This window comes from Nyctereutes procyonoides, unplaced genomic scaffold (genome assembly GCF_905146905.1).
Source record: "Nyctereutes procyonoides isolate TBG_1078 unplaced genomic scaffold, NYPRO_anot_genome, whole genome shotgun sequence".
NCBI lineage: Eukaryota > Metazoa > Chordata > Mammalia > Carnivora > Canidae > Nyctereutes > Nyctereutes procyonoides.
Genome location: NW_026575046.1, coordinates 38,168,790 through 38,193,827, shown reverse-complemented (window position 1 = coordinate 38,193,827; position 25,038 = coordinate 38,168,790). Strand labels below are relative to the sequence as shown.

The following is a 25,038-nucleotide window of genomic DNA, read 5'->3' as shown; positions in this document are numbered from 1 at the left end:
TCAACATAAAACAAATCTCATATGCTAAAGAATTGGTATAATCGTAAACAATTTAATTAGAATCATTAAGTGATTAAGCAATAACCAAAAGATAACTGTTTCAAATTCTCATACATTTGGAAATATAAAAACCTTTAATAGGTAAAAGAGGAAAGAATAGAAACTTTAAAATATTTAGAACTAAAATATAATGAAAATGCTACATAATTTCCAGACCTCTGAAGAAGAAAAACTAATTTCTGAAATTCTTATATTATGAAAAAAGAAGACATAACAGCTAACAAAAGAGCTAGCAGGACAGGAGAGAAAAAATAAAAGTTAAAAAACAGATGAACTGGAAAAAAAATAGAACAAAAGGTCAATAGATGGTTCTTTGAAAAAACTTAATAAACCCTACATATTTCTGGCGAAGTCGATCAAGGAATGAAAGAGACGATACAGTAGAAGGTAAAGAGAAATACGGAATATTATTTATAACTCAAGGTCAATAATTGTGAAGGATTTAGATTATATGATCAATTTCTTTAAAAATAAAATTTATCGAACCTGATGCAAGAAAAAATAAAAATGGTGAACAATTATTAAAAAGTGTAACATAAATAAAAAGAGGTCTTAACCATTGAAGAAAATAAGAGGAATAGTTAAAAAAGATCTTTCCTCTATCCCCAATCCCTCTTATACATATCAAGGCATTCTTCAGGCAAGTTTGACTAATGTTCAAGGAAAAGATAATATCATTGTTAAACTGTCTTTGAACAGGAAAGAACAGTTCCAATTCACATGTAAAGCTGATAGGACCTTGAAGCCAAATCAGACAAGAACAGTAAGAAAGAAAAAGTATTGGCCAGCTCACAAATGAGCATATACGAAAAATCTAAAATAATAAAATTGTTATTAGGTTTTGAAAAATCATCTCAAAGGTTAAAAAGCAAACCACAGACTTGGAAAAATATTTGAAATTTGTATAATCAACCAAACATTATTATCTAGAGTCAATTAGGAAGGTTTACAAATTAGCAACAGTAAAAGACAAGCTGATAGAAATGACATTCAAGGCAGTGTGGTGAGCACTCAGTTTATAGTAGGAAAGGAAATAGATATAATCCCTATGAAGAGGGCAGCCTGGGTGGCTCAGCCGTTTAGCACTGCCTTCGGGCCAGGGCGTGATCCTGGAGACATCAGGCTCCCTGCGTGGAGCCTGCTTCTCCCCCTGCTTGTGTCTGTGCCTCTCTCCTGAAAAAATAAATAAAATCTTAAAAAAAAAAAATCCCTACGAACAAAATGCCCAGTGAGGGGACAAGAAATAAACAGCTACACAAATCAAATTAAATACATTTTGTTATGGATTGAACTGCATCCCCCTCCCACCCTACCCCACCCCCCCCACCCCCGCCAAATTCTTATGCTGCAATCCTAACCCCCAGTATTTCAGAATGTGAACTTGTTTGGAAATAGGGTCATTGCAGATATAATGAGTCAAAAAGGGATCATTAGGGTGGGCTCTAATCCAATATGACTAGTGTCCTAATAAAAAGGGGGAACTTTAATACTGAGAAAGGCACACAGGTGGAACATCCTGTAAAGATGAGAGTAGAGGTAAGTCTGAAGCTTCTATAAGCCAAGAAATGTGAAAAATTGCCAGAAAACCACCAGAAGCTAGGTGAGGCTGGAACAGATCCTTCCCTCCTAGCCCTCAGAAGGAATCAACCTGTCATCCCCTACATTTTTGGACTTCTAGCCCCCAGAACTGTGAGAAAATAAATTTCTGCTTTTTAAGCCGCTCAGTTTGTGGTAATTTGTTATAGCATCAGTAGCAAACTAATACATGATTTAATCTTAACATGTAAAATGAGGTAGGTAATGCATTAGAGAACAGTCTAGATCTGCCTAGATAAAATGGTCAAGGAAAATTTTCTTAGGAATGCCTTGTTTAAGCTAACATTAGAAGGATAAGAAAGACGCAGACAAGCCAAGAGTTTGAAGCAGAATATCTCGGAAAGACTGATGCGGCGAACCCAGCGAAGGTAGGGAAAAGTTAGTTTACATTTTATTAAAAGAGAACATGATTGTGGGGGACAGTGGAAGGAGCTGATAATAGAATTCGGTTCTTGGGCCTTTTGAAGGATCAATGATTACTAAAAACAGAACACTCAAAATCAAATCAGTCCTCATATATTTGGGGGTGGCCATGGCCATGGTAAGGATCCCCTGACAACCCTCAGAGACAATTTGCCATCCTCAAGGTATTGTGCTTACAGAGAATATGGTAAAATTGCCATTTCCAAGGATATTAAAATACTAGCAAACTCATTAGAATGGCTCCAATCTCAATCTGCCCTCCAAAGTACCTTGCCATCATCTCTGATATCTTCATCATTTGTATATTCCCTGTCCATTCACTGCCTCAAAGAACAACCCATTCTGTTTCTCAAGTCTAACTTAAAAGTACGTTTTGAATAGAAAGTATAAGTACATGGTACAAAATTTTAAAGATTAAAAAATGGTTTACAGTGAACATTGCCTCCTTTCCCTGCTCCCTTCCAAATAGTTACCTTTCCAGAGGCAATCACTATTAGCAGCCAAGTCTATGCATTTATAAAACAAACATGAAGACTTTTCTTTTTGCAACACAACTGGAGCCACTATACACAGCCTCTGCCCCTTGGTTTGTTTGTTTTTTCTCTTGGAGCTCCCATATCAGTATCTAGAGAATTGCTCATTCTTTTAAATAGCTGTCTGCACAGTTTTGTCTTATGGTTCTAATTTGTTTCTAGATTCTCTTTTACCGGGCTAAACTCTGGAAATCCATAATTTTTCCTCATCAGTCTTTTCTCTTTGGCACTTGAAAATGGAGCTAATCCCACTTGCTGTCTACTGAATTCCCACATGAAGTAAAGAAAAGTTCCCTGAGAACTGTCACAGTGCCCTGCTGCCATAAATACCTATGAAAGTCATAGTGAATTCTGGTTAGATACTGGTTAAGAAGACAGCCCATGTTCAAATCTGGGCTTTGCCACTTAAAGCTAAGTGATATTTGACCAGTTACTCCAATCCTTCCTGTCTCCTCAATTTCTTCAACTGTAAAATAGAAATAATAATAGCACCCATGCAAATTTTGAGTAGGTTAAGTGATGTTTGTCAAATGCCTAGTACGTGGTAAAAGTTCAATCGGTGCTAATGATTGTTATCTCCATCTTCTTTGAAGATATAGATCAACCTCCCAGACTTCTTGAACATTATTCAGAAAGACAAACACAGCGAAGGGAAACTTCCCCCTCAGCTTGTATTTATGCCTTCTGAACCTTATTCCCTCTCCTTTGAGGGATTGTGTGTGTGTGTGTGTGTGTGTGCAAGTGCACACACACACACACATTCTGAATAAGGAAAGATGGCAATGCCCAGCTGCCCTTCAAAATTCTGCCTCTTGGTTTGTTTTCAGATCTTACCCTTACTGGCAACAAGGATGACCTTGGTCTGTGTCAGAGGAGTATCATTTGACTTGCAACTATCTTCCCACGGAATACCCCCACTTCATACCTGGGGCCATCTGTTCACATACACACACAGCTGCTAAACACAGAGGAACCAGCCAGAGCCTCTGGGGCACTCAGGGCTACCACAAGCCCTGTGTAAATGCTCAAGTGCCTTATATTTCATTGCACTTGTCAAGTTGCAGGCAGCAAGACAGGTTTCTGGCTCTGGAGAATGTGGGTTAGTCCCAGTGGCTCTTCTTGATGGGTGTGATCCAGTTAGTATAGTCCCCGAGGAAATCTCATGTGTGTTTGCCAGTCCTCAAATCAACAGCATTGCAGGCAGCTTTGGTTCAGCTTCTAAAATAGACAGCTTAAAACCTAAGTGATGATCTAAATGGTTTCTTTAAGATATACTCAGCAAGACAGTTAAATTTAACAAGATGCTGTTAAATACCAATGATTGTTTAATAAGAATGTGCTGAGGAGCTGCCATGTGGGCAAACACATCAGTATTAATTATGGCTAAATGATTTTAAACATCAACATTTAAATTTTGATATTTCTTATCAAATTAGAATACTTATGTGCAGAATCCTAAATATAATACATAAGCAGTGATAGTCTTTAAAGCTCTTCTTTCTCCAAAAAGGAGAATGAAAACTAATATGTATGATATGTAGGCACATAAGATATCCCAAGTGGTATTCTAAACATCTTACAAATAATACAGTTTAACCTCACAATAACTGCACGAGATATTCCTATTTATGTATCTCTTTTATATATAAGGAAACTGAGACACAGAGTAGATACACGACTCAAGGTTGAACACCCCTAGGTGGAGGGTGATGGAGCCAAATTTTTTTTATATTTTATTTATTTATTCATGATAGTCACAGAGAGAGAGAGAGAGAGAGAGAGAGAGAGAAAGGCAGAGACACAGGCAGAGGGAGAAGCAGGCTCCATGCAGGGAGCCCGACGTGGGATTCGATCCCGGGTCTCCAGGATCGTGCCCTGCGCCAAAGGCAGGTGCCAAACCACTGGGCCACCCAGGGATTCCAAGCCAAATTTTAAATACAAGCACACTGCATCTGGAGGCTGCATGCTTAACTGCTAATCATACCACCTCCCATATGACTGGAGATTTGTTCAGTTTTCGAACTCTCATCTAATACTGAAGGGACCTGAGGCTTTGGATCCAGGTGAGCCTGGGTTAGAATCCTGACTCCACACTCACTAGCTGTGTGACTGTGTACTCCTGAGCCTACTTTATCATCTGGAAAATATCAGCACTATGCATGTTCATATGGTAAGAGAAATGTCAGCCCTATAGCACGTTTACATGGTAATGCATGCAGAGTGCCTCACAAAGGTCCTGGCACATAGAAGAAATGCAAATTCACTCATTAGTCTCATTTATATGACATTCGCAGTATACCAATCCTGTGGAGGACACGGGCAAAACTAGTGGTTGATACTCTTATCGCACATGGAAATGAGGCTAAACAGGTGCTAAGAAGGACAAAGGTACATGCTACTAGGAGACAATATAAAGAGGATTTTGACCAAGACAAAATGTTTCTCTGAAAAGGTGATGGATACCTGTAATTCTCATCCTTTATAGGTGTAGCTATTTGGCCAGATCTGTTTGTCTCTATGTATGAACACAGGTACAGGACACTTGATGGGAGTTTTTTCCTGGAACTTTAAACATTTGAACTCACGAAGCATCCAAGAATGGTAGGCTAGATCAGGAACTGGTGTAAGAAATTTCATCTCTGCTCTCTGTGAAAACTTTAAGGGGCAGTATTGAAGAAACCTCAGCATTGACCTCCTCTAGCAGAACCTCTAACATACGAGAGATGCTCAGTAAATATTAAAGAATAAAGAAGGATTATAACCATAGGGGAAGATTTTGAAATTTATATAGTATGTCATATTATCTAGAGCTGTTTATCATTAAAGTAGAGCTCAGTGGTTGGACTACCAGGTTTACATTATTTCACTACCTATAAGCCATGTGGCCTTGAGCAAGTTTCTCTGCCTCAGTTTAACTTTCTTAAAAATGGGTTAGGTGAGGATTAAAATAGATAATGTATAAAGTGCTCAGCACATTCCCTGGCATATGGTAATCTTCATGACAGTATTAATAGAGGTGGTGGCCCATGGCAGGGGATGGTATGATTGTTTAATCTACACAGCACAACAAAGATGGGTGGTAATAGAATTTTCCTTTTACATAAAAGGAAAAACTGAAGTTCAGAGGTCTAAGATAATACAGCTAGTCAAACTCGGGTCAGCAGGATCCAAACCCTCTAGAGTAGATGAACTAACAGATGCCCTCAGAGCAGAAACCTGCACAGGGAAAGCATTAAAGAAAAAGACTGCCTTGGGAGCCTGTGCAAGAACATGAGGTCAGCTGGAAGTCCTTCCTTCCTTCTGAGTAAGCAGTGAGTACAACTTATATGGATCCCCATTTGTTTCTCCTCTTCCTTTTTCTGGGATGGGGTGGGAGATGCAGAATTGTAGAACTGGAAATTATTTCCTTTCATGAACTCAGCAGGAGAAGGACGAAGAGCCAGACAAAAGCATGTCCCTCTTCTCCTGAGATCCTGCTGTATCAGTGTCTGCAAGTCTGAAACCAAGCTGCCCCCTGATGTACACACTTGGTATTCAAGAGGGAGCATGGATGGGTGCAACCATTAGCAACCAAGGCTGGACAGGAAAAGAGGGGAAATGATTCAAGCAGGCTCTGTGAATTCAGTGCCCCTTGACCTCTGTTCCTGAATATCTATGCCAGGGTTTCTCAACCTCAGCACTTTGTGGGCTGAATAATTCTTTGTTATGGGGATTGTTCTTTGCATTCATTGTATTTAGTAATATTCCTGGTCTCTTCCATTTACATGTCAGTAGAACTCCCCAGTTACGATAGTCAAAAGTGCCTCTAGAATTGCCAAGTGTCCTCTGGGGGACAAGATTGCCCCCAGTTGAGAACCATGACTCAAAACAGTCCATGGCTGGGGGGTAAAGCAGGTTCCTGCCTTCCATTGAGGGGCAAAGCCAAGAGTTCATGACCTGACATTACCTGAGGAAAAAACCCTGCACCCCTAGGCCAGATATTTTTGTTCTGTCTTTGCAAACTGAGGCAAATCAGGAAGCACTGAGCTCCTCCCCTTGTCTAGTGTAGAATGAGGCAGTCATGAGGTGCTCATCTTCCTTAGCTTATTTTAGGCTTTCTACAGCATACCTATATTTTTAGGAAATAGTTTCTCAGTACTTGATGTGAAATAGTATAAGCCATCTCCAGAGGTGAGCTTAAGGAAAAAGTTGTTGCAAAAATCCTTTCCTTGCCTCCACCTCCGCAGACGTGATTGGAAGATCCCTGGAAATAGATGGGGACTCTGGCAAATGTTCATCTTGACCATCATGCTTGGCCATAATCCAACAAATATTGCTTGGGTACATCTTCTGTGTTAGGCATTTTGCTAGATGAAGTGGAAGGTGCTAAGATAAAGATATCGTTTCTAACTTCAAAGCTTCCAATTTATTTGGAAAGACCTTATGGGCTATGTATCTTCTACCTAAGTTCAGACCTGAAATTGAAATCCAAAAGTGGATTCGGATTAACTGGTGAACTTGGGTTTTATATTGCCAGGGGCCAGGGTAGGTGGTTGGGCTCTTCCTAGGCACTGATTTGCCCTAGAACTTCTGCCTTCCTCTCCTGGGTTCTTGTGTGCGGTGTGGGTTCAGGAAAGCAGAATGCGTTGTTCCTGCATCCATTCAATACATATTTACTGAGCATTACTATGCTCATGACTATGCTTCTCAAGATATGAGATGGTGAGCAAAGCATATTCAGTTCATTCCCTCATGGAGTTAGTAATCTAATGGGGAAGACAGATCTTAGGCAGAAATGTCAAAAATAATGTTTAATTGTCATAAGAGCTACAAAGGAAGATCGGGCACCTCCTTGGCTCTCAGCCTGGCTGCAGTGGGAGACTGAAGGGGTAGGGTGCTATAAGCAGGGGCCAACAGAACTATTAATATAAAGGGATTTGTGAGATATGAGCAAAAGCAGAGAGATGCAGGATCAACAGGACAAAGTAAAAGGGCAGGTTGCAGAGGGGCAGTATCTGCATTTCTATAGGAGAAGAAACACCATTTTAATTCCCAGTGAGGTTTTCACGTTTGGAAGTTCCCAGGGCAGGGAATCCACACTCACAAAGAGGACCCCAGAATCTGGGGTGGTGGGTAAACACTCGTGATATCACGAGTAGATTCCTGGGCTGCAGAAATCAAAGAGGAGGCCCGAATTGAACCAGTTCATGTGAAACTCCTGGCCGTAACTCTAGGATATTCTGTGGTGTGACCAAGATTTTACAGCATGAAAGTAGGACTGAGAGTCAGCAAACTCTGCATTACAAACTTACTTAATAAGAAGCAAAAGAAAGTCCAGGCTTTGAAGGCCCTACCAAGGGCTCTAGATGATAGGGAAATTTCAAAGCTTCTTAAAAGAGACAGGGCTTTACCTGAGCCTTGAAATATGGATATTTTAAATTTGTTTCCTGAGCTGATGTCATCTTCCCCCAATGATAATTAGGAAATACTTCTTGTTCAGTATGAGCAAATACTGATAATCAAAGGGAAATGGCCTGTCTCTGCTGAATTCAGTGAAGGAAGCAAAGAAAACAATTGTATTAGGAGCCAAATCAAATATATGAATAAAGACCACTAAGCAAGATCCAAGATTGTTCTCCGGCAGAGTATACTGCCTATAACTTCATACTTTATACGAACCACTATAGAAAGAACTCTAGATCACAGTGCCACCATTGGTTAATGGTGACAGATCAAATCCCAGATCTACCATGTTTTCACTGTGTGATAGAGGACAAGTCGTCTAACTTCTCTACTTTTCAGTTTTCCTATCTACAAAACAGGAATAATAACATCTATGTAGACAAGTATGGCTGGGTACATAGCAAATGCTATATACTATTGTTATCATTATAATTTTCGTTATCAACTCTTTCCTTATTATAGGCCAGACTGTATTTCAGGACTTCATTTAATCTTTATGAGACAGATATTTGTATTATATTTATTTCTAAGATGAGAAAACAGAGGTCTAGATAGATTAAGCAACTAAGCCACTCACCTGCTAAGTTGCAGAGCCAGGATTTAAACCCTGGGTGTTAGACTCCAAGTTCATTCTTCTGACCACTACTCTACAATGATAGGATTATAAGAAATAGTGTGTATGAAATACCAACTGAGATTTTTTGACTCTCCATGAATAACAACTTTTGGCATTTTCATCATTATCAATGACATACAATGTCCTTCTTAAATAAGATAATGAATATACAGCATTTGGTTTGATAACTGACACATCATTGGTGCTCCAATTCAAAAGTCCTTATTACAGTTGGCAAGGAATGAGGTTTAACTTTCTAATTAGAAAATTTTGCATCCTGAATAGATGAGAATTATAGGTAAACTCATGACTTATAAGGACGGAGGAAAATTATTTTCTTCCAGACTTTTAGAAACTAAGAACTCCAAATCTTATCAAATTGCATAAAGCTGTGCATTCCAGAACTTTCTGGGGTTTTGCCCCATTTGGCCATTCTTCCCCTCAAGTTATGTGTTTTTCCAGAAGCATCAGACAGCTAGCACTCATGAATGGCTTAATTCAAGCTGTAATTGGGCACCTGAATCCAGTCATCCATTGATTTTTAGGCACATACTGAAAGTTGTGTTCAGAATTAGAAAAAAAAAAAACCTTCATCCCTTAAATAAGCACTTTTTATAGCAATGTCAGCAAAGCAAACATCAGCATTAATTAACAGTGACTTCTGAATGTGTAATGTTTTCCATTAGATCCAAAGGGGGCTAGAGAGAGGAGGATAAAGGATAACACAAGTCATCACCACGTGTCTGGGGAAAAAAGCAGCTAAATTCAGAATGCATAAGTAGAATACTGTTTGTTCAAAAATAGAAGAGATTAGAAACCTCAAGTTGGCAATGGTGTAGATGGTTAAACTAGATGACCAATCTCCCAGAGTGACACATTGTGCCCGGTCAATGAGCAGCTATGTTGCTGAGGGCATGGTAAAGGGCATAAGCCTCTCAGCCTTAAGGACAGAGACGTTCTGATCATGAAAAATGTTTTCATTCACTCTATATACCTTTTTAAAATAAAATCTAAAAGTAAAAATCAGTTCTTGTTGCTATTAACACCTTTTTGTGGATCTCCATTTCTCTGATAAGGAAACTGTCTTTTGCTTGCCCCACGTGTCAGTTTATTTGGGCAGCTCTAACAAATTACTACATTTGCAGACTTTGAACAATAGAAATGTGCTCTCTCACAGATCTGGAGGCTTGTTGTCTAAAATCAAGATGTGGAAATGGCCATGCTCTCTCTGAATGTTCTTGGGGAGAATCCTTCCTTGCTTCTTCCCTAGCTTCTGGTGAGGGCCAGCAATCCTTGGCATAGCTGACCTTATAGATGTACCATTCCAATCTCTGCTTCTGTCTTCACATGGCAGCATGAACTCACCTTATCAAGCTACATCTACAAAACCTATTTCCAAATAAGATTACATTCTGAATTTCCAGTTGGTCCAGAATTCTAGGGGCACACTGTTCAACCCCATACCTCCCTTTTGACTCCCCACCTCACCAGCTAAGCTCTAGCCACAGTGGTCTCTCGCCTCAGTTCTCTGGATCTGTCAAACTCTTGCCCACTTTTGCCCCTTTGAACTTTCAAGTCCTCACTGCTGAATTGCTCCCCTGGCTACCATCTCTTGGCCTTGCTAGCTCCTTCTCACCCTTCAAATCTTGGTTAAAATGTCACCACCTCAAAGACATCTCCTTGCCCATCCTAAGTTTCTTATTGTATTACTGCTTCCCAGTCTCCACACTTATTTCTTTTCAAGTATTTAGCATTACATTTTGTTTATAATGTGCATTTTCTTAGCATTCTTGCTAAAATGTAAGTTCATCCACCAGGAGTTCCACACTGGTTTGTTCCCCCAAAATTTGTTCCCCCAGTACCAATTAAGTCCCATGTCACCAATCAAATGTACTAAATGAATAATTGTTTACTTAAAATACCATGTTAGTATTCATTATATGCAAGGCCAAGTGCTAAGCACATGGGGGACATGAAGTATATGAAATATAATTCCTGTCTTCAAAGAACTTAGGCTGGAGGTGAGATCAGAGGTAAACACAAATAATTCTAAAATGTGATGGGTTAAGTTCATGCAGAGAGGGACTGAAAAGGTGCTGCAGGAATAACTCAAAGCAATATGGCAAAGCTTGCCGCCTTGGGGGAATGGAGGGACACAGGTGGAGAGAGGCTTGGAAAGTTGCTTTCAGAGCAAAAGGGAACTGGTATTCATGCAATAAGTGAAAGTAACTCAGGGTGCACACAACCATGGGTAATCTCCAGGGCATTAGACACATCTGCAGGCTGGACTCAGTGGAGCCAGGTGGAGTGGGTACCTGAACCCAGCTGCTGCAGCAAGTAAAGTGTTCAAGAGGAAGATGCAGCAGATGATGCCTTCCTCAGCCTCTAGAGGCCTGGGAGCCATATGTGTTTAATGAGTTTTAAAACATATCGTAGACTTAGGGAGAAGTTTAGCTGCCTACCCTTGGGTGCCCCTAGCAGTGATCAGGTTCTGTCCTCCTCTCTCCTCTCCAGCTCCCACCCTAAGAGGGTTGTGTAAGCTTCAGGTTAAACTAAATCCTGATGCTCCTGGAGCAAATGGCACTTAACTTTCTACTCCAAGAGACAACTAGCTCAGAAGAGCTGCATTTTCTGCCTTTATTTCTTCTGGACTCCCTTCTGGTCCTCTGTGGGGTGAAGTGTTCACATTCAACATTCCCACTTCCTGTAAGAATCTACAGTCAACAATTTGTCAGAGGAGAAGGGAATCACTTGTCAGGCAGTAAATATAAAATACAATTTACTGGTTAGAATGCAATATCCTTCTGGAAGATGGAGGTCTTTGGGAAAGGAAGGCAATACTACTAAGGATGTGACAGTGGGCTTTGTCATGAATACATTTGTGGAAGAATTCATTTAGAAAGCAGTGTTTTTGAAGGCTGAAAGAGATAATATATTAAAATGCATAGCACCATGGTTACCACATGGCAAACAACCAGTTACTATTAGCTACTGCTACTACTACTACTATTATTATTGTTAATATTTTCACATTGCTTGTGGAAGTGAAAATCTCCCTAGCACCTAGAACAAGATTGTGCCCTTCTTAGCCAGTTGCTACTGTGTTGCCTAAAGGGGCTTGGAGTAAGGATAATGAAGAAAGGAGATTCCACATGGCTGAAGGTGGCTGGAGGAGAAAGGCCACAGAGAAAGGAGCAAGAGAAAAAAGGGAAAAATAGTAGCTACTATGGAAAGTGGAATGTGAACATTGGATATTTAAGAAGGCTTTATAGCATGATAAGGATAAGACTGTTCATAGCTCTCCTTATTAGACAATACATTAATTGATAGAATTTCTAGAGTGGACCTGGTAGGGTTACCAGACATGGTGACATTAAAGACGGGCTTCAATATAGGGTCTGAGCTAAAGACGCTGAGTGACCTCAGTCATACCCATGGTACAAATGAATATTATGTCAGTTTCTTAGGGCTACCATAACAAACTACCACCAATTTAATAACTTAAAACAACAGAAATGTATTCCTCTACAGTTCTGAATGCCAGAAGTCCAAAATCCCACTTCTCTGGGGGCTTAAGGGGATGATTTGCTATATCCCTCTTCCAACTCCTCATTGCTCCTGGCATTCCTTGACTTGTGGCCTCAACACTCCAACCTCTGTCTCTGTGGTCACATTGCCTTCTCCTCTTTCTACAAATTTCCCTCTGACTTTCAATTATAAGGATACTTATCACTGGATTTGGGACCCACCTGAGTAACCCAGGTTGATCTTATCTCAAGATCAATTATAAAGACCTTTTTTCAAAATAAGGAAACATTCACAAAATCAAAGAATTGAGACATGAATATATCTTTGGTCAGGGCAAGGGAGGAGAGTGGGGGACACTATTAAGCCCAGTACAAATATCCTAAAGCTCTGAGGTTAAATGACTTGCCAAGGGTCTCAGTGCCAGAAGACAAAGGGGCTGAAAGAAATCTCAATATAGAAATCTGAGAAACAGGAAAAAGACTTACTCAAGACAATACAATAAATACTAAACAGATTCAAGGCTTCTCTCTTTACCAGTCTTGAATGGTTTTGTTCAAGAATTAGAATAATATGGGTATTTTCTATAATATTCAGAAGATATTTTTGGGTAACTGGAAAATTTTAGGGTTGTTGAGTTTTGTTTGTTTGTTTGTTTGCAATTGAGATATCCAACTCAAGGAATCTTTTTCTAATGAAGATTTTTTTTTTCTAATGAAGATTTTAAAAGATAGTTTATAAGAAGATAAAGAAATGGAATTGCCAATGCACCATGTCAGCATTGAAATGGAAAGGGAAACGATTTCTATATAACATGGTCTCCATCCTTATAATCACCAAAAAACATTATTCTGTTTGTATAGTTATTTGCTTATTCCCTCAACAAATCTAAGACCTACCCCATGCCAGGTAGGGTGCTTGACTAGGGAAATAATAATGAACAAAATGAATGTATTCCTTATCTTTGTGTAATTTACTATAATATGAAGACAGACAACATCAATAATAATAAAACAAGAGAGTGCTATTTTGAAATTTGAACACTTCTATGAATAAGAGTGCTGTGAAAGAGTCTATTACTGATTATTCTATTTTAGGTAGAGGAATTAGATAAGGTCTCTGAATTAAGAGGAAATGTCCTAAAGGGGCTAGTGGGCTTGTCATGTTCTTTAGAACAGTAGAAGGCCAATGTGTCCAGAATTTAGAGCTGGATGGGAAGTGAGTGGTATGAGGTGGTAGAGCTGGGCAGATGCTACTTTTCATCTTACAATCCAGAGGGGAAAAAGTGTAAATAAAACTCAAAGTACAATGAATTTTAGTGTTATAAGTATGCGTATTAGGGGAGGAGAGACTGTATGTTTTTTAAGTCTCTCTGTAGAGAAGATATTATGGGAGAGCAAGAGTGAAGCAAGAACCTATTAGGAGTCTATAGTACTGGTCTGAGCAGCAGATGGTAGAGGTTTGGGCAGGAGGTAGATCCCATAACACTTGGTTTATATACCAAATGTTGGACATGATAAAAGAGAAGTCAGGAGCAAATGGATGGATGGTGGTGCCATTTATAGAGATGATGGAGAATAAGGAAGAACAGAATGCTGGGGAGGATAGTAGAGCCAGAGTATTAAGAGTTATTGTAGTGCCACGTTAAGTTGGAAAAACCTATGAAACATCAAACAGAGACGTCAAATCAGACATTGAATACATGAGTTTAGAGCCCAAGACCTTGGTCTAAGCTGGAGATATAATTTAAGAATCATCAGCCTATAGATGGCATTTAAGAAAGCCAGGAGAATGGACAAAGTCATCTAAGGACGAAGGATCAGGTACTCTCTCAGGAAATGGATTGGTATCTCATTCTGCCCTGATTGAAGCCTGAGTTCTTTTTTTTTTTTTAAGATTTATTTATTTGAGAGAGAGAGCATGCACATGAGTGGGGGAGGGGCAGAGGGAGAGAGAGAATTTCAAGCATACTGCCTCCTAATGTGTAGCCCAACACAGGGCTTGATCCTAGGATCATGACCAAGAAGAAATCAATAGTTAGACACTTAATCAACTGAGCCACCCAGGCGCCCCTTAACCCTGAATTCTCATCAGTTTTGTACTTTATCCTTTTCTAGCTTATAAGTAAATTGCTCTCTTTGCTCTGAGATCTCTAGACCCTCAAACTTCACATGACTAAAACATAGCAGTTCCTACAAATGACTTTACATACAGAAATCAGAAAATATCTAAGGACAGCCAGCATCTGATAAAGGACTTGGCCATGACTTGTAGTGCAATCCTTCACAAGAATGGAGTTTAACCAGCCACTTGGGGTTCTGATGAGTGTCACCATCACTTCTCCTCCAAAATATTACATGGATCACATAGATGGAATTTGTACTTGATGAGGTGTAATTGCATTAAATAAACAGATTTCTCCCCTCTGGACAAGCTCATGTTTATTATGTAACTCCCTCCTGCTTGCTTAGTGGAAAGAGCTTGACAGAACTATCCGCCATCTCTAACTCAATTAGATATGTGAGACATGGACAAAATGTGACTATACAAAATTTAGCTCACAGGAAATCTCCTTTAGCAATATTTGGTGAGATTAGATAGATGAGAACTACTTAAAGTAGTTTTTACCTTTTCCTGTTTTTATATTCCTGGTTCCTACTTTACGTTAGTACCTGCCTCAGTATAAGTCAGTCTAAATGGTTGGTGATTCACTCTTCATCTCTGACCTCTCCTCCCATCATTATCTCCATGAATCTTTACACCCTGCCACACAGTCTTTCAATTTCTCAAACACACCAAACTCATTCTGACCTCAAGGCCTTTGCTCTTGCAGTTCTCTCTGCCTGGAGCACCATTTCCCCATATTTTCATGTGGCTTGCTTCTTTTGGAATCAGATTTCAGTTCAAATGTCAGTTTCCCTTAGAAGCCTTCCCTGACCACCCAGACTAGAGGAGACTCTATTTATTTTTATCCCTAATATGCATGGCCTGAATACTTCCTCAAGTTCCTTATTCATTTATTTGCTTTTTATTTTGTTATCATATCCCTCCCACTCAAACAGAAGCTCCTTGAGGATTAAGCCCTCATCTGTCTCATCCTTCTGTATCCCAGGCCTAAAGATACTCGCTCAACGAAAATTGGTTTAATGAATATGGGTAGCATTGTAACTTTTGATTATATGTCAACTCCTTTGCTTAAAGCTTTACACTTACCTCAATATATCCTCATCAAAAGCCTTTATGAGGGGGTGGTTATTATTTTCTCAACATCATATAGCTGGCTGCCAAGAAAGCCAGAAACAAAAGCCAAGCCTGCCTAATATCTAAGCTCTTTTTGTTTACTACCACTATGTTCTGCAGTACTTTGAGAATGGATAAAATTTATGACAAAATAAGATAGTGGGAATTTTTTTCAATCTTGAATTCCTTTCCACCTAGCTGAAGATACAGTCAGTATAGTGCCATTCATTCATTCATTCATCCATCCATCCATTCATTCAAGAAATATGTCTTGAGCATCTGTTCTGCTCAACACTGTGGAGTAATGGGGACTCCCAGATAGAGGGGCTTGAAAGTAGTGCTCAGCTCTCTTTTTTCATTTACCATTTCAACAAATAAGTAGTGAATACCTACTATGAGCCAGTCATTGTTTTAGTATCTGGTCCAACTTGCTTTGTCTACCCATCCCTCAATGCCTGCCTCTTCATCTCCTCACCACCTGTCTTGCTTTGTTCCATTTATGTATTGCAAAAAAAGTTTATTTCATGTGGCCAAAGAACTGCCACAGTTGGCTCCAAGATTACATCATCCCAGCCCAGCAATGACAAATCAAAGAGCCTCTATCTCTTCCTTTTTCCTAAATTATAAATCCCATAAAAGACTTAGTCAGCTCAGGTTTGGGTCATGTGACTTTCCTTGAACCAATAATTGTAGCCAAAGGAATACAGTACTCAGAAAAGGCAGACCTGGATCACCTGCCTCCCTTAGTGGTCAGCAGCCCCATTGAATCACATGGTGGGAACAGCAGGGAATCAGTTGCCCAGAGAAAGGAGTTAATGTAGGATAGATGAAACAGTAGATATTTACTCTCTTTCTTTTTTAATATTTTATTTATTTATTCATGATAGACACAGAGAGAGAGGCAGAAACATAGGTAGAGGGAGAAGAAGACTCCTCTCAGGGAGCCCAATGGGGGACTTGATCTCAGGACCCTGGGAACAAGGCCTGAGCCAAAGGCAGGTCCTCAACTGCTGAGCCACCCATGAATCTTGACATACTATCTTGATTCATCTGCTACCCACCAGATCCTTAGGAACAGAGAGGTAGTCTCTTTAATTCATCACTGTTTTCACCATGCTAAAGACAGTTCCTAGGACATAGCTCCTAAAAAACTGTCTATTGTATTGATAGGATGAATTAAAAGAAGAACATTATATTATCTGGGGAAAAAAACCATGATTTGCATTATAACATACTTCATAGTGGGTTACAAATGTTACTGTTATATCACACTATTGCTGAGGACTATTGATCTAGGGAGTGGGAATACTAATACTTCTGCTGCATAACCTACCAGGCTTTCTTCATGATTAAATGCTATTAGATTGTGAAAGGGCTTTGAAAAGTATTAAACAACATACAAAAACAAGGCATTTTGTTTTTAATAGCCAGCTAGGAAATGAATGATCAGCAGAATTGTCTAAATAGGCTCTTAACAGGGTATGATAAAAAAAAAGTGGAACTTTATAAAGAAAGTTTCGAATGGCAAGAAATGCTTAGGTAGCAAAAGGCAATTTTCTTAAATGATGTTTTTTTTAAGATTTTATTTATTTATTCATAAGAGACACAGGCAACAGGAGAAGCAGGCTCCATGCAGGGAGCCCCACGTGGGACTCGATCCTGGGACTCCAGGATCACACCCTGAGCCAAAGGCAGATGTTCCACTGCTGAGCCACCCAGGTGTCCCCGAAATGATGGGTTTGAGAAGAATAAATCACCAATGAATATTGGTGCAAAACATTTAGGAAGCATGGACATACTTTTGAGTAAGAGATACTTTCAAGAGTGACTCCAGCAGAAATAAGAAAATGCTAAGCACGAACCTATTCGCTTAATTCTTCTAACTAATCAGAATGAGGGAGTCTGAGCTCACAACTCCCTCCCACCAGGTACCCTCAGCTGTTTTCAAGGCAGGGCATAAGCACTTCAGTTGTACATTTAATACTTTACATCTCATCACGTTAGCCTAGGTGCCACCCTCCTGGAAAATGACAAGTGGAATGAAAGCCAGACTTCTGTCCATAGGCCAAGAGACCAATTCATGTCAATCACATGAATGAGTTAAGGCACAGATAAATTGCTGTCATGGAGACCAAGCACAAGAGCTTAGGAAGCAAGCCTGTGTATCCCTCACAGTCTAAAAGTAGGGGAGTGGTCTAGGGCAGGTAAGCAGCTCCACAAGGTCATTCTGAATCACAGCTCTGCCATCCTCAACATGTGGCTTCCAAGGAAATGCCTATACTGTTTCCCAGCCAACAGGAAGGAGCCTAAGAAAAAAAGTCCTGACAAGTAGATTTATCTTTATGGAGATGAGTGATAATTTTCAAATATCAGTCCCAGTTATATTTCATTGGCCCTAACTTAGTCGCTTATCACACATAACCCCAAGGGAGACTGGGTACTGAAACAACCAGTTGGACAGCCATGTATACAGATGGCATTTAGGGCAAGGGGAAGGGGTTATTTCTAGGAAAAGGGGACTGTGGACCCTGGGGAGACAGACTAATAGTATCTACTGTGTCATGCATATACTGAGTTTATGCCATGTTTGAGATTTTTAACTATGTATAAGACAATGGCCTGCATTCCAGAAAGCAAGACACACTATCACATGTAGCAGTAACTCTCACATAATGTAAAGTCTGACAAGGAGTAGATATAAACCCAGTGTTTTAAAAGTTTAAGGAAGAAGAGAATAACTTCCCTCTGAGTGAAGTTGAGGAAAAATTCTTGGAGGAGGTAAGATTTGAAATGGACCCTTAAGATTGAATAAAACTATAAATAGGGGGGCAGCCCCGGTGGCCCAGTGGTTTGGCACCGCCTTCAGCCCGGGGTGTGATCCTGGAGACCCCGGATCAAGTCCCACACTGGGCTCCCTGCACAGAGCCTCTCTCTCTCTGTCTCTCTGTCTCTCTCTCTGTCTCTCTCTCTGTCTCTGTCTCTCTCTCTCTCTCAAATAAATAAATAAAATATTTTTTAAAAAAAAGAACTATAAATAGGAGTTAGGGAAAAGGGCTGGGAAAAGGGAGAGCTAGGCCTTTAGTCAGTATGGCAGAAAGAGCTTGTGTCCCAGCCAGAATCATTTTTATACATAGAACCTTTTGAGAACCATCCAGCAATGCCACCCTCCCAGAAGAAGAATAACTACATAAAAGTAGCTATTGTTGGTCATCTCTCCAAATCCATTCTCTATTTCCTTAGTGAAGACAATTCTAACTCTTATGTGAGCTTATTGCCCTCTATAGCCTTCTTTAGAGATGTATGTAATCGTGTGACCAACTTTGGGCCAATGAGATATAAGTGGAAGCCTTGTATGCAACCACTGAGAAGTATTTGTGAAGAAATAGCTTTCCTTTGTACCTCCTCTGTCCTGCTACCTGGAATTCAGATGAGCTCTGGTAGCCATATTGGGTCAGAAGGATGAGAGCCAACCCTGAAAGTGGTAGAGCGGAAGTTAAAATTAGCCTGCTTTTCTGGTGATTCTATAAAATTCCCTGAGTAGAAAGCCATGAACTGCCTACCTCCAGACTTCTTTAAAGCAAAAACAAACAAAAAAATGTTTAAGCCACTGTGATTTGGAGTTTTATATCACATTCAATCACACCAAGTCCTCACAAGCACAAGCAGCTTGCAAGCCCCAACTGATGCTATATCAAACTTAACAATGCATGGCGGTTAAATAAAAGCACATTAGCGCCCTATTGCTACCATACCTGTTACCACAAACTTAAGAGACTTAAAGCAACACAACTTCATTTATCTTACAGTTTTATATGTCAGAAGTCCAACTGGGTCTCAATAAGCTAAAATTAAAGTGTCAACAAGGTGTTTTCCTTTCAGGAGGTTTTTGGGGAAAATCCATTTCCTTTCTCATTCAGGTTGTTGGCTGAATTTAGTACTCTACAGTTATAGGACTGACAGCCCCCATTTCTTTGCTCGTTTTTAGCTAAGGACTATTTCCAACATCTAGAGGCTACCCACATTCCTTGATTCATGGTCCCCTTCCTCCATCTCCAAACCCACCACAGTGGATCAATCTCTCTCACATTTCTAATCCTCCTGTCTTCTTCCAACACTGCATATCTCTGCCTGCCTCTTCCATGTTTATGGACCCATGTGATTACATCAGGCCCATCCAGATGATCCAGGATAATCTCCCTCTCTTAAGGTCTGTAACTTTAATTTCATCCTCAAAGTTCCTTCTGCTATATAATGTAACAAATTGACAGATTCCAGTGATTAAAGCATGGACACCTTTGTGGGTCATTATTCTGTCAACCATAGTTAGAGAATATGAAGTTCCCTCAGTGTACCCTCATTCTCCTGTCAATTTATTTTTTTTTAAATTTTATTTATTTATTCATGACAGACACACAGAGAGGGAGAGAGAGAGGCAGAGACACAGGCAGAGGGAGAAGCAGGCTCCATGAAGGGAGCTCGACATGGGACTCCATCCCAGGTCTCCAGGATCCAGCCCTGGGCTGAAGGCCACGCTAAAGTGCTAAGCCCCCCGGGCTGCCCTCTCCTGTCAATTTAGGATCTTGTTTCAGCTGTCCTCCTCATTTACAGGTATAATGACCCAAGGGGCCATCTGTACTGGATGCCTAGGGTCCTTGGTAGCCTCAACACAGTCTGGAATCCTGGCCTCATCTATTTCTCAGGAGTAATGCAGTGCCTTTGCCTGATCTCCAAAAAAATCAGGACAGTGCATCGACTAATAAGAATGTCTAGTAGATATTTGATGGACCAGGTTACAGACCAAATTTGGTGAACACTGGGAGTCTTTTCAGGGAGATATAGGCTAATACTGTTGTCTTCTCTAACTTTCCTTAAGACCTGAAGCTGAAAGAGCCTGAGAAACTCTGAAAAATTTCCTAGGTCTGCAGAGTGGGTTGAAAGAACAAGTTCCTTACAGATTATTTCAGGTTGGATTTGAAGATAGGATTGAAAAATGGATGTATTATACTGAAGGCAGTAATTTCAGAGAGAAGAGAGAGAAGTAAACAAATGACCCTTCAGGAAAATGAAGAGCTAGAGTACCATCTAAATTATCCGGATGGAACTGGGAAGTCATCTGATTGGTAGTGCTCTCCTTAAAAACCCATTGTGGCTTGATTTTTGTACTTTTTCCTTCATGTACTTTGAAGGAGAGAGGCATTTCAGTGTGAAGTCAATGGAATGTAAGCTCCAAGAAGACAAGGACCTTGTCTGTCCTTTTTTCCTTTAATCCTCAGGTCTCAGAGTCCTGAGTAGTAATAAGTATAGAGTAGTAATAAGTATATATTAGCATGAATAAATGAATGAATGAAATATTGATTAATTGATGGCCATCCAAAGTCCTCCTTCCGTCTTTCTTCCCCATAAGTCACTGTAGCCTTATGGTTAAAAACTCATGCTCTAAAATCACACATGGAATCAGGCCAACCTCTAACACTTATCCTGCCAGTGTGTTCCCTGGAAACTTACCTGAGTCTGTTTCCTGTCTGCAGCATATAACCAATAATTACTACTTGGCTTTGTGAGGTTTCATTGAAATAATAGATAAATAGTGCTTAGTGAAGTTCCCAATAGTCAATGTTCACTCTTAATGTTAGTCCAAACCATCTGCTAATGCTAAAGTGGTCTCGCCTTGATCATCAAACTTAATTTCCAGCCTCCTACCTGCCTTTGCTTGTGCCAGCTATCCTGTTCCTTTGGCATTTCATGCACACATATGAATATATATATATATATATATATATATATATATATATGCACACAAACATATGCAAATAGCACAGGGGTCAAAACCAACTTCTCCATGAAGCCAGCTGTTATCAGAAGTCATCTCTTTACTTTAGAATTCTTAGATGCTGATTAAGTCATTTTTGTATTTATCACATACCAATGCCTAGCACAGTGTCTGGCATATAATAAAGGAATCTAACACGTTTTGAACAGATGGATGGATGGATGGGTGAATGGATGGATGGAAACTTATGTTCTCTGGCAGCTCCACGGGAATTTATTTATTTTTATATCCACCCTTGTCACACAGTGCCTGACCCACAGTAAGGGCTCACTAAATGTTGGTTGGATTGGAATAAAGGGGAAGAAAAATTAGAAAAAGAAAATAAAGACCAATGCCCACCTGGATCCATTCTCCTTTCAGGGCATCCTGTTGAAAGGAGTTATTGAGGAGAAAAGCAGGGAGTTGACAGCCACTCTCTGGACTCTCTCCCAGGGCCTTTTTAGAACAGGAAAGTTAATTATGGAACCAGATTAACAGTTTCTTTTTTGATACAGTCAAAGTAAAACCAGCAGGATGCAATTTAGCTCTTCCCCACTTTCCAAATAGCAGCAAATTTTCATACAAAACAAAGAGACACTTGAATTGCAAATTACTTAGAGAATCAGCTAGCAACCCCAACGGAAGAATATTTCTGCTACTTTCAAAACCAAGCTGTTGCCTTTTCAGGTTTAACCATGTAGTGGGACCTTCACAAAGGCCTGGGCGTCTTGCTGTTTCAACTCTGGGCCAAGTGGGGAGGAGGAGTGAATCACTGAGGCTTACTGAAATGGCATAGTCGTTTTGCTCAGAACATTTTTCTCTTCTCCACATTGTCTCTAACTCTCAAATCATTAGTCTCCACCCACAGAATTGGGGCTGATGATGTGTTCTCAGAGGTCATCTCATCCAAGAGTGGCAAGAGCAAATGCCTAAAAGGGCAGGCAGGTATGTGAATGAATGAATGAAGCAGGTGATCAGGATATATGTATATGTCCACTAGGAAGTGAATGAGGACTGGGATAAACCCATAAAACCACCATTGCCATGTGAGAATGCTGTCCCATTGTCAGGGGTTGCTAGACAATTTTGACAGGTCTGTAATCTGGATTCCAAGTTGAAATATCCTTCTTTTTGGTGTTGGCAAAGAAAAAATACCATCTATTGGCTGGATTCAGCTTGTAGGCCACTAGTTTACAACTTCTAGTCTACTTCAACTTCCTTTCTCAATAGATGGAAGAACTGAGGTAGGGAGAAGGAAATCATTTATGAAAGTTCACCAAGTGACAGTCTTCTGACTTCTCCTCTATGCCTAGTGGATTATATTACATAGTCCCCCTTAAGACCTCTCTTCTGCAGGACACAGAGCAGCTATAGTCTCACAAGAGTATTTAGAAACCTTGTCTTTCTGATTTAAATAAATAAGTCCTATTTTTTACAGAGAATTTACAGGATGCATCAAGGATAGGGAAATAATAAAGAAATTGCATGGGATACCTGGGTGGCTCAGCGGTTGAGCATCGACCTTCGGATGAGGGCATGATCCTGGGATCCACGATTGAGTCCTACATCAGGCTCCCTGTGAGGAGCCTGCTTCTCCCTCTGCCTTTGTCTCTGTTTCTCTCTCTGTGTGTGTGTCTCTCATGAATAAATAAATCTTTAAAAAAAAAGAAAGAAAGAAAGAAATTGCACATAATGTGATTTTATTTCTGGAGGGACCCAGAGATGGGAACTTCCAGACACAGCCACTGGAGGGCAAGGTGGCACCTCAATCGGGTTAGCCCCAAATAGGTCAAAGGAAAGTTAGGACAAGGATTGCAAATGTGTATGCTCACAGAGGCCAGGCAGGTGGCAGAAATGAGTAAAAAGAGGCCAGATGGGGAATAGGGTGAAGGAAGAAAATACATCTAAAGGACTCAGATATGAGTCAGATTTGGCCCATGTCACCTTGTGGCAATGCATAGTTGACAGTCCTTTTGATTTTTTTCAAGCAAAGCTTGAAATCTAAGTTTTTATGTAAAATTTCTCAAAGTTTAATTGTAGCTCAAAAAAAGTGTGAGTCAAACAAAATATAGGGGGAGTGGGATTTGTGTTCAGGCTTCCTCTTTGTGATCTTTGCTTAGTGACTCACCGTCCGTAGACGAGTCACTACACAGGTCACTCTGTTGAGCAAAGAGCTTTCAGTCAGGCTGGTCACAGACCAGCAGGCAAGGCTGGCATGAGGATGATGGAGGAAGCAGAGATGGTCCATAGACTTAGTGCAGAAGTCCCCTGGGGGGAAGTGGGCTTCAACAAGAGCCAGCCTATATCCTGGAAAGACCCTTAGGGAAGAAGATATGCACAAATCCAAAACATCTATTGTGGCCTTTTATTGTACGTATATATATGTGTATGTGTGTGAGTATACATAACCATCTTTATTTTACTAAAATAATAGATTATCTCCCATGGTAGCACTGTGAAAGATTCATCCATTTTCTCAAAAGCAGAAATGTTAAAGTCAGTAAAGATAGCAATGGATGTATGTGTCAGTTCTTCCCATTTTACTGTAATGAATCACTGAATGAGTAGAGTGGAGCAATGGAAGGAGCCCTTGAATTAGAGATCTTGGACCTCTCTACCTTAAGGCTTCTCTGAGCCTCCATTTCATGCTTTGTAAAGTGAGAATTATAATATCTGACCCACCTTCCTGTATTAGTGAAGATTCTTGATTGGGAGAGACAGAAAATCCAATGAGCTTAATCAAAAGCATGTGTGAATTGATTCACATGAGTGGAAAGTTCAAGCATTTAAATCATAGCTGGATCCAGGTACCTAAATAATATCAGGGCTTGGTACCCCTCACTCAAAATGAATGTAGTCTTCATTTTCCTTGTTGGAGCCAACAACTCCAGGTGTGGTTCCACACCATTCTAAGTACTAAGAGGTTTTCTCTTCCCTACATTTTCCACATGAATTTCAGGACTAACTTTCACTGGCTTGCATCAGGCCCTATGCTTATTCCTCAGCCAATCAATGTGGAAAAGAAAATGAAATGCAGAGTGTACTGGATAGGCCAGTATGCATTTTATGGAGTGATTAGGCATTAAGCTGGAGTCTATGCAAACATGATGTTTACATTCTGGAGGGTAGCAGATAAAGTAGTAGATTTGATTCTCTGATAGGAATAAACTGTTCTTATTGAAACAACTTCCTAGGAAAATGTCCAGATCTATGGAGTTTGTTTGAAGCTGGAGCCATGCACCTGGAGAGAGGAAGACAAAATACTTGTTTACTGCCTGATGCCAAAATGAGATGGTATATTTTGTATGTATTTTCTCTCTGTCTTGCAGGCTTGCCTTGATAAAAGAATTGGAACTGGTGATACCTGTTTCAAAGAAAACAATAGTGTGAAGAGTGAGTAGTTCTCTTATTATTCTTTGGTTCTAGAATATGGACTGCTCTCTGAGTCCAAGATGAACTTTATTAAACTATCCTTCCTTCCTCCAAATCATTTAGGCAAACATCAACTGACTTCACTATTAAATCAGATGCCAAGTATATGGCTTAAATTTCTCTTCCTGCCCCCCCCCCACACACACACCAGAGCAATATAGGAACTACCACGGTACAGACCACAATAAGGTGTGTTCCTGGCTGCTAGTAACAAAATACAAACTCAAGATGGCTTAAAAAATAAAAAAGTAAAGAAAAGCTAAAAAAAAATTATTAGCACTCAGAATAAGAAGTCTTAAAGTAGGACAGATCCATAGTTGGTTAATTAACTAAAAAATGTCACCACAATCTGGATTCTAACC

At 40.0% G+C, this 25,038-nt stretch overlaps 1 protein-coding gene across 4 annotated transcripts in view; it reads left to right on the top strand.

Annotated features, from left to right (window-relative positions):
- Positions 1-25,038, top strand: part of ATP10B (ATPase phospholipid transporting 10B (putative)) — a 311,023-nt gene that overhangs the window by 97,695 nt on the left and 188,290 nt on the right. For 2 of the 4 annotated variants that reach the window (XM_055325828.1, XM_055325830.1), the window contains exon 3: positions 24,574-24,637. The exons of 1 other annotated variant lie outside the window; for it this stretch is intronic. The gene's annotated coding sequence lies outside the window, so the exon portion shown is untranslated. Of the gene's footprint in view, positions 1-24,572; positions 24,638-25,038 lie in introns of those variants that run through there. One more of the 4 variants, XM_055325827.1, reaches the window with a different exon arrangement.